Raw genomic sequence first — 15,147 nt, forward strand, 5'->3', positions numbered from 1 at the left:
ATATTGTCTTTTTATCTGGCAGTACAGAATTGGGGTAGACCAGATTTATTGAGTAAATAAACGTAATTATTTTAAAGTCATCTGAAAATGAAGATCAAAACCATTCAGCACAACTCACTTTCAAGATTATATATATATATTTTTCAGTAATCTTTACACCCAACGTGAGCCTCTAACTCATGATCAAGGGTCACATGCTCCACTGACTGAGCCAGCCAGATGCCCCAAGATTGTATCTTATTTCAAAAAGAAACATGAGTTACACAGAAATTGAGAGATATAACAGAGCTAGTGGTAAGGTCTAAGGAAGGGCACACTGGAGTTAGATACTTCCTCATGGTACAGCCTTCAGTTAGGTCACTTCATGTGGGGGTTCATCTGTTTCCTTGAAGACTCAGAATCTCATTATTGGCAGTGCCTGGTGATCAGGCTTTTAAAAGTTATCCATGCCAATAAAAATAAACACTATTTTGCAGGAGATTCAAAGATGTCAAAAAATTAATTTACATTAATATATAGTCATCATATGGACAAGAAGGCTCTCCTTGGCTTGGTCCAAAGAAAGTTCTCCCTGTAAGAAGCTTCCTGGGAACCCAAGTCATAATCAGAAGTTCTGTCACTGATTTATCAGAAGACATCCCTATCTCAGGGACCACAACATTGGAAAGTCCCTAAAATAAGTTCATTTCCCACCACCCCCTAAAAAACACTTACATGGAAGACAAAATTAAAATGAGAAGGATGCTTTGTGTGCATGGAATCAAGTTAAGATTTAGATAAATGCATACTAACAGCACCAGGCCATGTGAGCAGCCTTGGGCAGGTCAGTATCCACTACCCACTAACCTCTCTTGGTAGCCCAATATCTGAGACAGGTGGACCAAAGTTTACTCGATGCTAAACTAATAAGGTTACTTACATTTCCTTGGTGTCTTAGTCTGTTCAGGCTATTGTAACAAAAATACCAGGGGTGTCTGGGTAGCTTGGTCAGTTAAGTGCCCAACACTTGATCTCAGTTCAGGTCATTATCTCACGGTTCAAGGGATCAAGTCCTGCAATAGATTATGTGTTGACAGTGCAGGGCCTGCTTGGGATTCTCTTTCTCCCCCTCTCTCTTAACCTCCCCTGCTCACTCTCTCTCTCTCTCAAATAAATAAATAAACTTTAAAAAAAACCCATAAAATGAGTGGCTTATAAACAACAGAAGCTTGCTTCTCACAGTTCTGGAGGATTGGAAGACCAAGATCAAGGTTTCTGGCAGACCTGGGTTCTTGTTCTTGGTTTAAAGACAGTGATTTTTTTCACTGTAACCTCATAAAGGGGAAGGGAATTAGGGAGATCTGTGGGATCTTTTTAGAAGAGCACTAATCTCATTCATGAAGGCGCCACCCTCATGACTTAATCACCTTCCAAAGGCCCCACCTCCTAATAACATCAGATTGGGCATTAGGTTTCAACAAATAGGTGTGTTGGGTTTCAACATATGGAGTTGATAGTCAGACCAGGGCGCCTAGGCCAAAAATAAGCTGCACCCTTGAGTGAGGGCACTGCTGAGTCTGCAGGTGGAAGCCAAGTGGTTCCAGCTGTGGCCTTGCTGGCTGCAAAGGCAGAGGCCAAGGCCTGTTGGGTTACAATGTGGGTGGCTTATGAAATTACTCAGTGCTTTCCTATCTTGTTCTCAAAAACTTTCTGGAAATATAACTATATTGGTTTGCTAAGGCTGCCATAACAAAGTATCATACATAGTGTGGCTTAAACAACAGACATTTATTTATTCATTTATTTTCTCACGATTCTGTAGGCTAGACCTCTGTGACCAAGGGGTACTTGGGTGGCTCAGTCAGTTAAGAGTCTGACTTTGGCTCAGGTCATGATCTCGCGGTTTGTGTGTTTGAGTCCCACGTCAGGTTCTGTGCTGACAGCTTAGAGCCTGGACCTGCTTTGGATTCTGTGTCTCCCTCTCTCTCTCTGCCTCTCCCCTGATCTTGCTCTGTCTCTGTCTCTATAAAAAATAAATAAACATTAAAAATTTTTTTAAAAAATTGGTTTCTTCTGAGGCCTCTGTCCTTGGCTTGCAGATGGCCATCTTCTCAATGTGTCCATACATCCTTATCCTTCCAGTCTATGTATTTGTGTATTTCCTATCTCTTCTCCTCCTCTAAGGAAACCTACTATAGGGAATTGCGGCCACCCATATGACCTTACTTTACCTTACTCACATCTCCAAAGGTCCTATCTCCAAATACAGTGACATTCCAAGGTATTGGATACTAGGGCTTCTACATATAAATTTGGGAGTTAGGGACATAATTCAGCCCACAACAGTCACCAATAGCACTAAGACAAATCTGTGGCTGGCTGAGAGCTATAGGGAAGAAAAAGAAAGAAGGATGTAGTTCACAAGATTTAAAAACACAAATAGCACACAGGATTTTAGAATAGGATAGGCCTTTAGGAAGTTAAAATACTGTCTTTTGACAGATTAAGAAACTGAGGCCCAAAAGTGTGATATGACATCCCCAGACCTATACAGTTGTGAGACAAAATAATAAACTGAGGGTGAGACGTACGGTCAGAACTTTGTCAGAAATAATTGATTTTGTGTACATATTCTTGCATATAAAATCAGAATAAAATCTGCCTTATGGCCAGAAAATATACTTATGAAAGAAGATCTATTTATGGTCCTGCAAACTGGTCATTTGCCTCTGGTGACTTCTTTCCTTGAATCCTGGAGCTCCCATCTGGTATATTCCCAGCCTACATTTTTGGCACTGATGTGGCTATCTGCTGAGATCTCTCTGCTCCAGGGCCAGTAGCAATTTCCTGATCTTGGATTCTGGGTCCTAGCATGACAGCCACAACTGCCTCTGAGTACTTAGAAGCTGGTGACAAAATCACAGAATGCTGAATCCAGCTGCCTCAACTATTCTGACGCATCGCCACAACCTGCTTCCTGGCAGCATCAGCAGCAGAGAGATAGCTTCTGTCTCACCCCTGTTGTTCAGATTTTGTCCACATGCATCCAGTTGGTGAAAACTAGTTTGCATCCAGAAGCCTAGATGCAAGAGTCTGGGAAATACAGTTTTTAGTTTTCCAGCCTCTCCAGTATAGGAAGGCACATAGAAAGAGGTGGAATCCATGCAGAATGCCAATCAGGCATATCCAGCACAGTTATGCCTATGATTTTAACCAGTAGAGTGAACTAATTGAAGACTACTGGGAACACTGAACAGAGCATACTGTCAGGTTTCTTTAGTATGGAGCTGAACTCAGGTCCATGGGACACTATTTTTGAAAAAGGGTAAGGGGATCAATTTTTCCAACACATGTGACTTTTGCAACAAGAATCAGCATGCAATACATACCAACAAATAAACCAAGGGTGACTATTTTCAAGACTTGCCTGGGCACAAAAAATATTTATGTCAGAGACTGACACCCTTCCCCCTTCCCATCCATTTTCCTTTCCCCTTCTTTTTAATAATAGAAACACCTATCATTAAACATAAATACATAAACATAGACACATGGCCATCCAGCTAGTGAAGGAACTGGCAGATGATGGCCTGTGGGCCAAACCAGACACTGACTCATTTTGTAAATACAGTTTTATTGGAATATAGCCACTCACTTATTTCCAAACTGTCTATGGCTGCTTTTACACTACACAGGCAGCAACAGGTAATTGTGACAGAAATCATTCAGGCTTCAAAGCTGAAAATATTTCCTACCTGGCTCTTTACAGAAAAAGCTTCCTGACTCCTGAGCTGAAGATGGTATTCTACAGTCTCCCCTGCAGCTACACAAGGTCACATGACTATCTGTGGTCCAAGGAAATGGGGGTGCAAATGACACATACCACTGATATACTTGTCTTTAAAATATTAGCTGTGTATTCTTCCAATACTCTTCCCTCTTCCTGTCAGCTTAGCAAATTTTTTTTTTCTGTGAAGGGCCAGACAGTAAATATTTTAGACTGCAGGCCATAGAGTCTCTGTTGCAACTATTCAGCTCTGCGCTTGGGGCACAAAAGCAGCTGTAGATAACACGTAAAGAAATAAGCGTGGCTGTATTCCAATAAGACTTTGTTTACTAAAGTAGTTGGTAGGACAGATTTGACCTGTGGGCTATAGGTTGCTGATCTCTGCCTTAAGAGATACCTAAGTGACACAGAAAAGGAACTTGAGTTTCTGAATGACCATATGGGGAAAAACCACAACCTGGACTTTTATCTCAAGCCTTGTTTTTGAGGAAAGCAAATGGTGTGATTTATTTAAGCCACTGTATTTTTGAGTCCCTTTGTTATGCAGTTTAGCTTTATATTGTGCTTCTTGGACTTGTGAATGACACACAAACTAGGGAGATACCTTCCAATATTTGCTGAACATCTTGCTCCTAACATTTACAATTCAGTGTTACCTGAGCACCTACTGTGAGCTAGTCTGTATAAAGCATAGCAGGAGGTGAAATGATGAGAAAGACACATTCCCTCCCCTCGCAAAATACAATCCTTGTGTTATGATTTACTGGTGGGTTGTAATCAGTTGTGTAGTCATCACTAGCAATTGATAACTTCAGAATTAAAGTTTCAAAGTTTGTGAATGATGTATTGTGCCAGGGGTCCCCAAGATCACCCTAAGGCTTTGTGATCTGCTAGAACACACAAAACTCAGAAAATGTTATGCTCACAGCTAGGGTTTATTAAAGTGAGAGGACAAAGATTAAAATCAGCAAAGGGAAGGGTACATGGGTGAAAGTCCAGGAGAAACCAGGTACAAGCTGCCAGATGTCTGATCCCAGGGGGAGTCAATGGGGAAGAGCTTCACTTTCCAGCACTGACGTGTGAGAACATATGCCAAGTACTACCAGCCAGGGAAGCTCCCTGAGCCTTGGTGTCTAGGTATGAATGGTGTTTGAAGTAGGGTCACCAGTAACAAGGCTATTGTGAGACAAAATTGAAAGCCTAAACTGTGGTTGTGGATGTAGAAAGAAGAGATCTAGCAGAAACAATTCAGATGAAGAATCTATAAGGATGAACTCTAAAAATTTTGTAAATAGTGACATGCCACAGAGAAAGGAATGGAAAAGAGGTTAGAAGTCATACACATTCCATGATTTAGAAACAAGGTGGCTGGGATGATTGTGGGGCTACTATAGAAAATAGAGAAAATGGAAAATGGGCCTTGAAGTTTATTTGAACAGGAGCTGGGCACAAGACAGAATCCATTAGATTTGGAAATGGTGAGTGAAAGACCAATAAAAAATCCAAATGATGTCTATCAGGACATTTAAGAAAAGTGATTATAGCTTGAGAGAAGTCTGTGGGCTTGAGAGCTCCTAGCATCAAGGTCCTGTGGCAATAAATGACATCAGGGAAGAGAATGCAAAGGAAGAAGAGAGGCTGACTTGAGAAAGAAGTCTGAAGATGCCAATAGTTAAGTGACAGGCAAGGAAGAGGCATGTGAAAAAGCTAGAGAAGAGAAGCAGAGATGGATCAGTTTGGAAACCAAGGCAGCAAAGCGAATCCAGCAGTCTGGCATGCTGTTGGGAAGTCAAGCAGGGTACCCAGGGGAAAGATGGCTGAGCCTGGTTGGCATCAAAGAAAGGCAGTGCTTCCTGACGTTGAGAGGCACATTGGCCCAATTTCAGAGATTAGGGAGTAAGTCCTGGGAGAGTAGAGAAGAGAATCTCTCTCCCCCATGCCTCAGGGAAAGCAGGAACTCCTGTGGATGGAGTTGATTGGAAGGGAGGGGCATGGATAGGACACAGGGGTAGGCAATCAAAAGCAAAATACTGACTGACTGGGCACCCCAAAGCTTTGCAGCAAGCTTAGAAAAGCAAGTGCTCTAAAGGCCACAGATGATGACAAACTGTTCTTTGTCATGAAGCTAGAGGAGCTACGTTGATAAGGCCCCTTTAAATGCTGGTGATACTGTGAATGTCCCTCAGAGACCACAGGGAAAATGGTCCCACAGTCAATTATCATTGCGGCACTCTGTACTAGTCAGGGAATTTGGCGGGTACTTGGGTGTTGTGTTCCAGCTCAGGATCTCTATTCTTCAGATTAAAGTCATTACAACTCTGTTTATTTTAGAAAAGATTAATAGTTCCCCCTCCTCATTTCTCAAGAACAGACTTTTGTCTGTCTGGAGTGAGTCATTAAATATATCAGTTCAACTGCTCTGGCTGCAAGATTACAGATATAAAATCATCTGATTTTGACAAAAAACAGCTGCAGCTTTTTGTATTATTTTGAGTCTACAATCACTTGTGGATAGAGACAGATAGGAAATGTTCCATGATAGTAAGAGTTATACGAGCCTTCTACCCTATCAGTAATCTTCCCAAGACCCTCTAACTTGTCACCTTCACCAAGATGTCTCTCAGTTAATTCATGTCACATCAATTTAACTCAACTCTCCCAACTCTCCCAACTCTCACAGGCTACTCCCATGAATAATGTGGAATATAAAAGATGAACAAGAAGGAATACTTATGCTCAGGAATTTTATAGTCTATATGGTGAATTAAACAAAAACCACCTAGAACTAAGACTGGTTGTGGTAACTGTTGTGGTAGAGGTGTTTGAAGAAAGGGAGCTTTGAAAGGCAAGCTTGGACCTCAGGCAAGACTTTCTGGAGGAGATAGTATTGGAGCTGATCTTGAAGGGCCTTGATGTGTGTGTGTGTGTGTGTGTGTGTGTGTGTGTGTGTGTGTGTGTGTGTGTGTTGTGCACAGGTGTACAGGGTTAACTAGGAGGAAAGTGAAACATTCCAGGAAAAGATTCTTTTTAAATTTTTTTCACATTTATTTATTTTTGAGAGAGACAGAGCATGAGCAGGGGAGGGGCAGAGAGAGAGGTTGACACAGAGTCCGAAGCAGGCTCCAGGCTCTGAGCTGTCAGTGCAGAGCCTGATGCGGGGCTTAAACCCACAGACCGCAAGATCATGACCTGAGCCGAAGTCAGACTGAGCTAACTGACTGAGCCACCCAGGCTCCCCTCCAGGAAAAGATATTTTAAAATTCTGTATCTGGAGATACAGAATTGCAGTGCATGGGTAATATGTGGGAAAATCAGAGTTGGAGGGGATTTTAGGCCCAGATGTTCACAAACTTTGATGTGTGTTAAATCCACCTGGGCAGCCTGTGAAAAATTCAATAGCCTAAGCCTCACCCTTGGATTTTACGAGCTAGGCTCCCAGAACTTGGAGGTGTTCATGATTAACCAGGGTCAAACAGCAGTTGGACCAGCTGGAGAACCTGTTTTCAGGGAAGAACAAGTTTTGGGTTTTTTTTGTTTTTTGTTTTTTTTTTAAAGGGACCTGAGGTGTAAGATTTGTGAAGGGAGTTACAAAAGAAAAGACTAGAAAAGTAGGTTGAACTCAAGATTATGGATAGATTGGATGAAAGTCTAAGGAAATTAAAAGATTCCTACCAGCATACAAAGCCATTGAAAGCTTCAGAGGGAGAAGTGATGTGGTCAAAGTAATCAGACGTGACCTAAGAACAAAGACTTATGGTTCAGCCTATTGACTGAAAGTGGAATTACAACTGGCTGCCAGGTTCTGAATCTTCCCAGCCAGCTAGGTCCTCTCACCCTCATCTGAAGCACATTCCTTTTAAGCTCATAAAAGCAGGGTTTTGTTTTCTGCTTACACAAATGATAAAACATCCATGAGGAGATATCACTTCATCAAGCATCTTCCAAAGCAGCTCATTAAACCCCAGGATGCAGAGTCAGTGGGAGGAATGCAAATATTCATCTAGCTCCTGACCCAAGGACAATACACACCAATCCCCCACCCCCACCCTGCTCTTCCAGTCTGCCCCATGGTACAGGCAGCAGCCCCAAGTCTACAATTGAGCATACAGGGAGAGTGTGGAGGGGTCACCACAGTGCTTCCCCATGGCCAGAACAGCACATCTGGGGTCTGCTCTACAGATACTGGGCCTCTCAACAGCTTCATGAGCAGATGGAGAGCCAGATACTCAGAACCATGTTCTTCTTGGAGGGCTGGGGGCTGGGGGCCTAGGTCCTATCAAGGGATGCCATGCACACTGCAAGCTGAGGGGAAAGGACAGCAAACATTTGAAACCTTCACTGCCTTTAGGTCAACAGTTATTTATACCAGTTAACACTAGCCTTGGGAGGACAACTTCTGTGGCCTGGGCAGATGCCCAAGGCCCTTATCACCTGCTTTTGTGTACCTTCACCATTTGCAAAATTCCCCCAGCTGTTATCTCAACATTTGTTCTCCTGTTTGTCTTCTGGAGGATAAAATATAGTTTCCACTGAAAGATTAAACAAAGACATCCTAAATGGAAACACTCATAGGGGACTTAAGATTGTAATTAAAACATTGGCAGAATACCACATGCCAGAGAAACTATCACCTTGCAACAAATATTGGGGTAAAATAACCCAGAATGAGGAAAATCTTTTTAAAGAACTAACTACGTCATGTATATATAAATCCATCAGCATTTTGTATGAAAGGCAGAAGGTCAGAAGTAACATACCTTTCGCTTATACTGTGCTCAGAAACAGTGTTTCCCCCTAGGGATTCCATTGTTTTGTGTTATGCAGAATCTCCCTAGGCTGGAGGAAAGCCAGTGTTCCTAAATGTCAGCAGCACACCTCAGTTGTGGTTCAAGCTAAAAATGTCCTGAGAACCACTGCTGCAAATTTCAGGTGCATTGCAAAAATAATTTCCTTGGGTCCATATAAACATTCAAAATATTAGTAACATCTTCACTTTTCAGATGATGAACTGAGACTCCAAATGGATTGCTGGTTTTTCACGTGGCTAGTGAGGGGTGCTGCTGGCTCTAAACCCCAGTGGACTGACTCTAAATTCAGGTCCTTTTCTAAAATATCGTGCTGCCTTTTAATGGAGGTAGAGACTCAGACTTGATTTCAATCAACTATTATACTAAATGCATGCTACTGAATTGCTGTTGTTGTTATTCATATTTCTAACTGTCTTCTCAGGAGCATGGATCTTGTTACATAGAGGACACTTGGTTCCATGAGGTCACTGAGAGAAGGGTATAGGTAGGAATTAAGGGAAATGGGTTCGTTTGCTTAACAGAGGGAAAGGATCATGGATCTCTCAGGGACAATAAAGAAGGTTGGGGAACAGGAGAGAGAGGCATTGGGAACTTGCGAGGTTGAGTTATGTGACATGACACATTCATGTACTCGGACCCACAAGTCCCAAGCCTTGATATAAAATGTCAATTACACCTGGGTTGACAGAGACTGATTCAGAGACAGCATACATGGTCCCAGAAGTCAGAGGTAGAAAAGTCCATGAGAGTGTAAGCTCCTCTCTGAATCAGCAGAACTCAAGGGCAAGGTTTGGGCTTTTCACAGATGTGGAACTAGAGCATTTACCCAGGCAACTGACAGACACCAGGGGGGCACCAGTTGACATCTGAAGCATACGTACCTCGAGTGAGGGCAGAAACATTGCTGGGTTCTAGAATAGTTTTCAGGTATTGCAGGGAGGAGAATCAATTTGTGTCAGAGATAACCCAGCTTGAAGCTCTCTCAAAGGTAATCTAAAGATTTGTCTCCTTATTTAAGATCCGCATAATATTTGAAGTAACTGATCATAATAGGATCATAACAGCAATTCTCTGAATAGAATTAAAAATGGTGAGTTTGGGATGTGATGGAGACTCAGAAATAAATGGCTTAAAGCCATATTCAGCTAGTGGCCCCAGAACTGTCACTTCTAGAAGCAGGGAGAAGCCAACCATTTCAGGTTGTTATCTGTAATAAAGACAAGGTGATTATATAACTCCAGATTTCACTAAAATAATAAAACCACAGAAAGTGATTAAATCCATATATGGAATGAGGACCAAAGTTAAGCATAATTATCCAGTTAGGATTATTATACCTTAGGATTCTCGTATAAACATCCAGTTTGTTCTCAATAAAAATGTGGTGAAACCTGGCTTGTATTCCTTTGGACATACCAGTCTGTTCTTGTTGCATGCTGATCTGCTCTGGCTCGCTGCTTTCTTGTATTCAAGACCTTATTACTGCTTAGAAAAGGTTCTTTATCTTTGCATGTTCAGTAATCTTTATGTGAGAAGCAGGAGAGGGTGGCCCCTGGTTGCCTGCCCAGTGCCGCAGCCAGGAGTCTCAGTGAGCTTTGCACCTGAGTGCTGCCCCCCAGGGGATCTCTGCCATATAGCTCTGCAGCCATTGGGAGCGTGCTCATCCACACCAGGCCAATAGGCACCACCTCAAGGCCCCCAGTGGTCCAAAAAGTTCAGAGAGTGGAATAAAAGAAAATCCATTACTAGTGCCAAATTTCGTTACTTTTTTCTACCCTGAGGTTTCCAGAGGGGGTCTCTCAAATCCTCTCAAACCCTTGTGGTCCCAATCATCTTGTCTAACCTCTTCCACCAAGGCAAGCTTTGGCCTGACATATTCCAGACACAATTAGTCAGTGTTTGACTCTCATTCAAATAATAATAAAAAAAATCAGACGGGCATTGTGTTCTTTGAAGATGAACTTGATAGGCATGAAATCTCAAAAGAAATCCTTCAGGCATGAAGCCTAGGGTCCTCAGTGGGTCTCTCTCTGATTCCTGGGCAGTGCTTGCCTATCACAGCCAGCACAGAATGAGGGAACACTCTACCCAGCTTCCACCCTTTCCTCGGTGGCTCTGGATTTGCAACCTGTTCAGGATCCAGTGGCTTATAAGGAAATACACAGAAAAGGAGCACAATTATTGCTCAAAAATGAAATTCTCAGGTTCCCAGAATTTAAAGGGGTTCAGAAAATATCCCAGAAATCACAGTAACATGGTGTTTAGAGACAAGTGTTTAGAGACAAGGCCCCCACACAGTTATAACAATTGAGAACGGGGTATTTACAGAATGCTATCAGAGTCCCAAAATACCAAGAAAAAAAATACAACCTTAACCTAACATCTTTATCTAAATAAACCCTCGAAGTCCATAAGTGAGTCCTTTCTGGACTCTGAAGCATGGATTTGGAATATGCATGGCACAGCAATCCACCCAAGCCAAACTGGCCTTTTGGCAAATATGAAGTTTTTCTGGTAAATGTTAATAGCCTCCAACCATTAGAAGTGAGAATGGGGGCGCTTATGTGTTCCTTTCCCCACAGCCTTACTACCAGGAGTTGTATTATAATGAAAACAACTTTTAGACAATATTCTGACAACACCTAGACATTAGGTTTAAAAATAGTCTTAAAACTTCTCTGTAGCTGAGAAGTCCCACCCTTTACCCTTGGGCCCTCTCTTACCTGGATCTGCTGTTCAGTATTTCCAATAAAAAGGCTTAACTGAATTTGAGGCAAACATATTCTGATGGCAGGTGTGGCCAGCTTGGTGCTGTGTCAGGCACAGGGCACTCTGTGGCAGAGTGGAAGAATTGAGGGCCAATTAAGAGGTCTAGATCTCAAGTCTGAACCATTTGTAGTCAGCAAGCTGGGCTTGCTACGTGCTTCTACTTCATCCACAGAAGGGTGGTGGTTCTTTCCTGACACTACTAGCCAACCACCTATTTTGAATACTACTCATTTCACCAATTAAAAAACTATTTTAAACATCCCTAATGCTAATTGGTAAGCCTTCTCCTGCAGGTTTGGTTAATTGTATTTACAATGCCAAGTAACCATCTTGGAAGATGTTGATTCTGGCTAGGGTACTTCATATGCTGGTTAACCACTTCTACAGGGTAGCTCCCCAAGATATGGTATTTTTTTTTTAAATTTTTTTTCAACGCTTTTTATTTATTTTTGGGACAAAGAGAGATACAGCATGAACGGGGGAGGGGCAGAGAGAGAGGGAGACACAGAATCGGAAACAGGCTCCAGGCTCCGAGCTATCAGCCCAGAGCCTGACGCGGGGCTCGAACTCACGGACCGCGAGATCGTGACCTGGGTGAAGTCGGACGCTTAACCGACTGCGCCACCCAGGCGCCCCTAGATATGGTATTTTAAAGGCTAGCTAACTGCAGTTAAGTTAGAGTTAACTGGTAAATACAATATGACACAATGTTCATATTGAAATACTAAACATCTTTTTAATGTTTATTTTTTATTTTTGAGAGAGAGAGAGCAGGGGAGGGAGAGAGAGGGAGACACAGAGTCTGAAGCTGGCTCCAGGCTCCACACTGTCAACACAGAGCTTGACGTGGGGCTCAAACCCCCAACTGTAAGATCATGACCTGAGCCAAAGTCAGACGTTTAACTGAGCCACCGAGGCACCCCCATATTGAAATATTTTAAAGTAAAATGCCACACAGACAACATAACACATGAGAACAGTAAAAAGGCAAGGGAAGGTAAATGAGAGTTGGAAGCAAGGGAAGCAGTCTTGACCAACTGACTTTCTCCTTTGTTTATGAGAGCATGAATCCTACTTCAATAGGATGTTGAGTTCCATGGAAGGACAGGCTCTCTTTGTTGGAGATTGGTTTATTTTATATGAAATAAATCTTAATTGGCCTCTTCCTAGAACTTTTTTATTTTAAAGATTAGAATTTCACTGGCCCAGAAGTATCCAGAATAAATCAGACAACTGTACTCAGAGATTTAGAAAGAGAATTTGAGGGATGCCTGGGTGGCACCAGTTGAGCATTCTGACTTCAGCTCAGGTCATGATCTCAGGGTCTGTGAGTTTCAGCCCCACATCAGGCTTGCTGCTGTCAGCACAGAGCCCCATTTCGATCCTTGGTACTGCCCCCTCCCCCCGCCCCGTCTCTGCCCCTCCCTCGCTGACGCTATCTTAAAAATAAATATTAAAAGAAAAAAAAAGAAAGAAAGAGAATTCGAGGCAAGGGTCACAGAAATGAGTCTGTTTCAACCAATTCTGTATCTCCACTCTCCTCTGGTGCTTCTGAAAAGCAATCTAAAAAATTCTAGTAGAGAAACATCTAAAGGTGAAGAAGCATATTTCAAGTGTGTTATCAAAATTCCACTGATTAACAGGAAAATGTTATTGGTTGATCCGGGCTGAAGGGTAAAACTTTATCAGTATTTTAAGACATTCACCCGAGTTGTAAACAATTGTTCTTGCTGCCTCAAATCCTTTGTACAGTGCCTCAAATCCCTTATAGAACGTGGAGTATAAATAAAAAACATACATAGGCACATGTGTGCACACACACACACTCTTCTAAATATCTCTTATACAGTCAACATCACTGATACTTTATTTTAATACAAGGTTTAAAATGAAAATCAGGCAATGAAAGTCTTAAAATAATTTCAAATTAAACCTTGTTAGTTTTGAAATTATGTATTCACCAAACACCAAGTGACCTAAACTTTTGAGATTAAATATCTTTTATAGAATACAATTCAATGAGTTTTTCCCATTTTGACTCCTTTTTGATAGAAGATAGGGTGGAAATACATACAATAAAAACAACAAAATCACATAATTATAATAGCAAACAAATCAATGCCTCAATCTTATGAAATAGCTCAGCCAACCTACAAGACTTCATTTTGCTCGGCTTTCTTTCAGCAGCTTTGATCTCCTAGATGTTATACGGCCTCTGAAAAATCGCAGAAATAAATCAAAACGCAATTCAAAAGGTACCAAGGGCAAGAACAGTGATCGTATTTTTGGTTTCACTGAGCTAAGACATTAGTAGGTTTTGGCATTAATCTACCCGCTGGTGCCAGGATAGCTTTTTCAAGCATCAGGGTTTTCAAAGAAACAAAACCCCAAGAGCCAGATGGTCAAGATATCCACATTTGATGTGCACGGCCTGCCTATAGGGAGGTCTGTGTGGAGTAAACTATTGCCCGAATGATATGGCAAAAGGGCCCCACAAAATCCCCGTCTTCAAAATATCTCCCTTATTACCCTGTAATGGGTACCCAAGATTCTACCATTAAACATTTTATTTGTTGTATTTAAGATAGTTATTTTCTAACTCCTTTAAGCTGCCAAAACTCTTCTTATCCATTGATTTTATTCAGAGGTCTCATAAACAAAACATAAAAGCACAGATGCTGTAGTTGAAGGAGAAGACCCATCGGATCAGGCCCACACTCCTGAGACACATCTGCACACTGCTACAACTCACTGAAGCACATTTGAAAAACCAATGGGTTAAGACAGAGTTTCCCAACTGATGTGCACAGAAGAGTTATAGAAGTTGAACATTATTGATCCCTTTGAGCCCTCCGTGGCCCACTGTCTCTCACTTTCATTTATCCCAGTGTGTGGAAAAAATATTGTATGTGCAATGGACATGAAAACAGGTTGGGGAGATCTAGGCAAAGACAGTGTGCTCCAAGAGAGGTTATAAAACTATATTAGTGCTGGTTATTAACACTTTAGCATGGACCTTCCCTCCCTCCCTCAAATTCTCAATGTAAAGAGAATATATATCAAGGAAATTAGGGAGATGAAGGAAAACCAGCACTCTTAGGAAAGAAAGAATTGAGTAGGAGGCCATAGAAGAATGCTGGAAGCAGGCTTCTGGATGACCTGGAAGCCAAAGGTATGACACTAAGACAAGGGAAAAGGACACTCTGAGGAATGGAGAGGGTCTGCCGTGAAGGCCTTACTTTGCTACCTGGTGAGGATAAGCCCTGCTCCCCAGTGTCAGCTCAGCCTATGTTGAGATCATGCACTCAAACACATACTTTATTTCTGAGAGATTTTCACAGTGGAAGTGCTCATTTGGGAGACCCATGTAAGTGGTTCGTTCACCTGGAGGAAGGCAGACTTGAGTTTTGAAAGGGTCAGTGAGTAATTCCCAGTGGAGACCCGTCACAGAAGAAGACAGGCCCTGACAGCCTCCAACTGAAAAAACAAAGCTGCTTCCCACCTCCTCCCTCCCCAGCATCCTGTCCTCTTCCCTCATTTCTCAACTTCTTTTCCCATCGTTGTGACTCACGAGTGTCAGCCACTGGAGCAGCTCTCCATTTCGCAGCCCTCAGAGATCTCATTGTGAGCCCTTTCTTCTCATCCCCATCCACTTAATGTCGGGCACCAATCCAGACACGATCCCTTCTCCAAAGGCACCCCCTGAGGTGCAGCTTCCTGGCAGGCACCTTCCACAGGCAAAAATGATTTGACTCTGAGGACTGATTCGCCAGACGGACAATCTGAGGTTTATGGTTTTCCAGC

General features: G+C 42.3%; 1 protein-coding gene across 3 annotated transcripts in view; it reads right to left on the bottom strand.

Moving 5' to 3' along the window:
- The window catches only part of ANKRD55 (ankyrin repeat domain 55), a 173,519-nt gene that overhangs the window by 135,696 nt on the left and 22,676 nt on the right, over positions 1-15,147 (bottom strand). Inside the window, exon 1 of one of the 3 annotated variants that reach the window (XM_027041775.2) lies at positions 11,298-11,750. The exons of the other annotated variants lie outside the window; for them this stretch is intronic. The gene's annotated coding sequence lies outside the window, so the exon portion shown is untranslated. Of the gene's footprint in view, positions 1-11,297; positions 11,751-15,147 lie in introns of those variants that run through there. 3 annotated transcript variants of the gene reach the window in all.

The sequence above is a fragment of the Acinonyx jubatus genome, chromosome A1 (genome assembly GCF_027475565.1).
Source record: "Acinonyx jubatus isolate Ajub_Pintada_27869175 chromosome A1, VMU_Ajub_asm_v1.0, whole genome shotgun sequence".
In the NCBI taxonomy this organism is placed as follows: Eukaryota; Metazoa; Chordata; class Mammalia; order Carnivora; family Felidae; genus Acinonyx; species Acinonyx jubatus.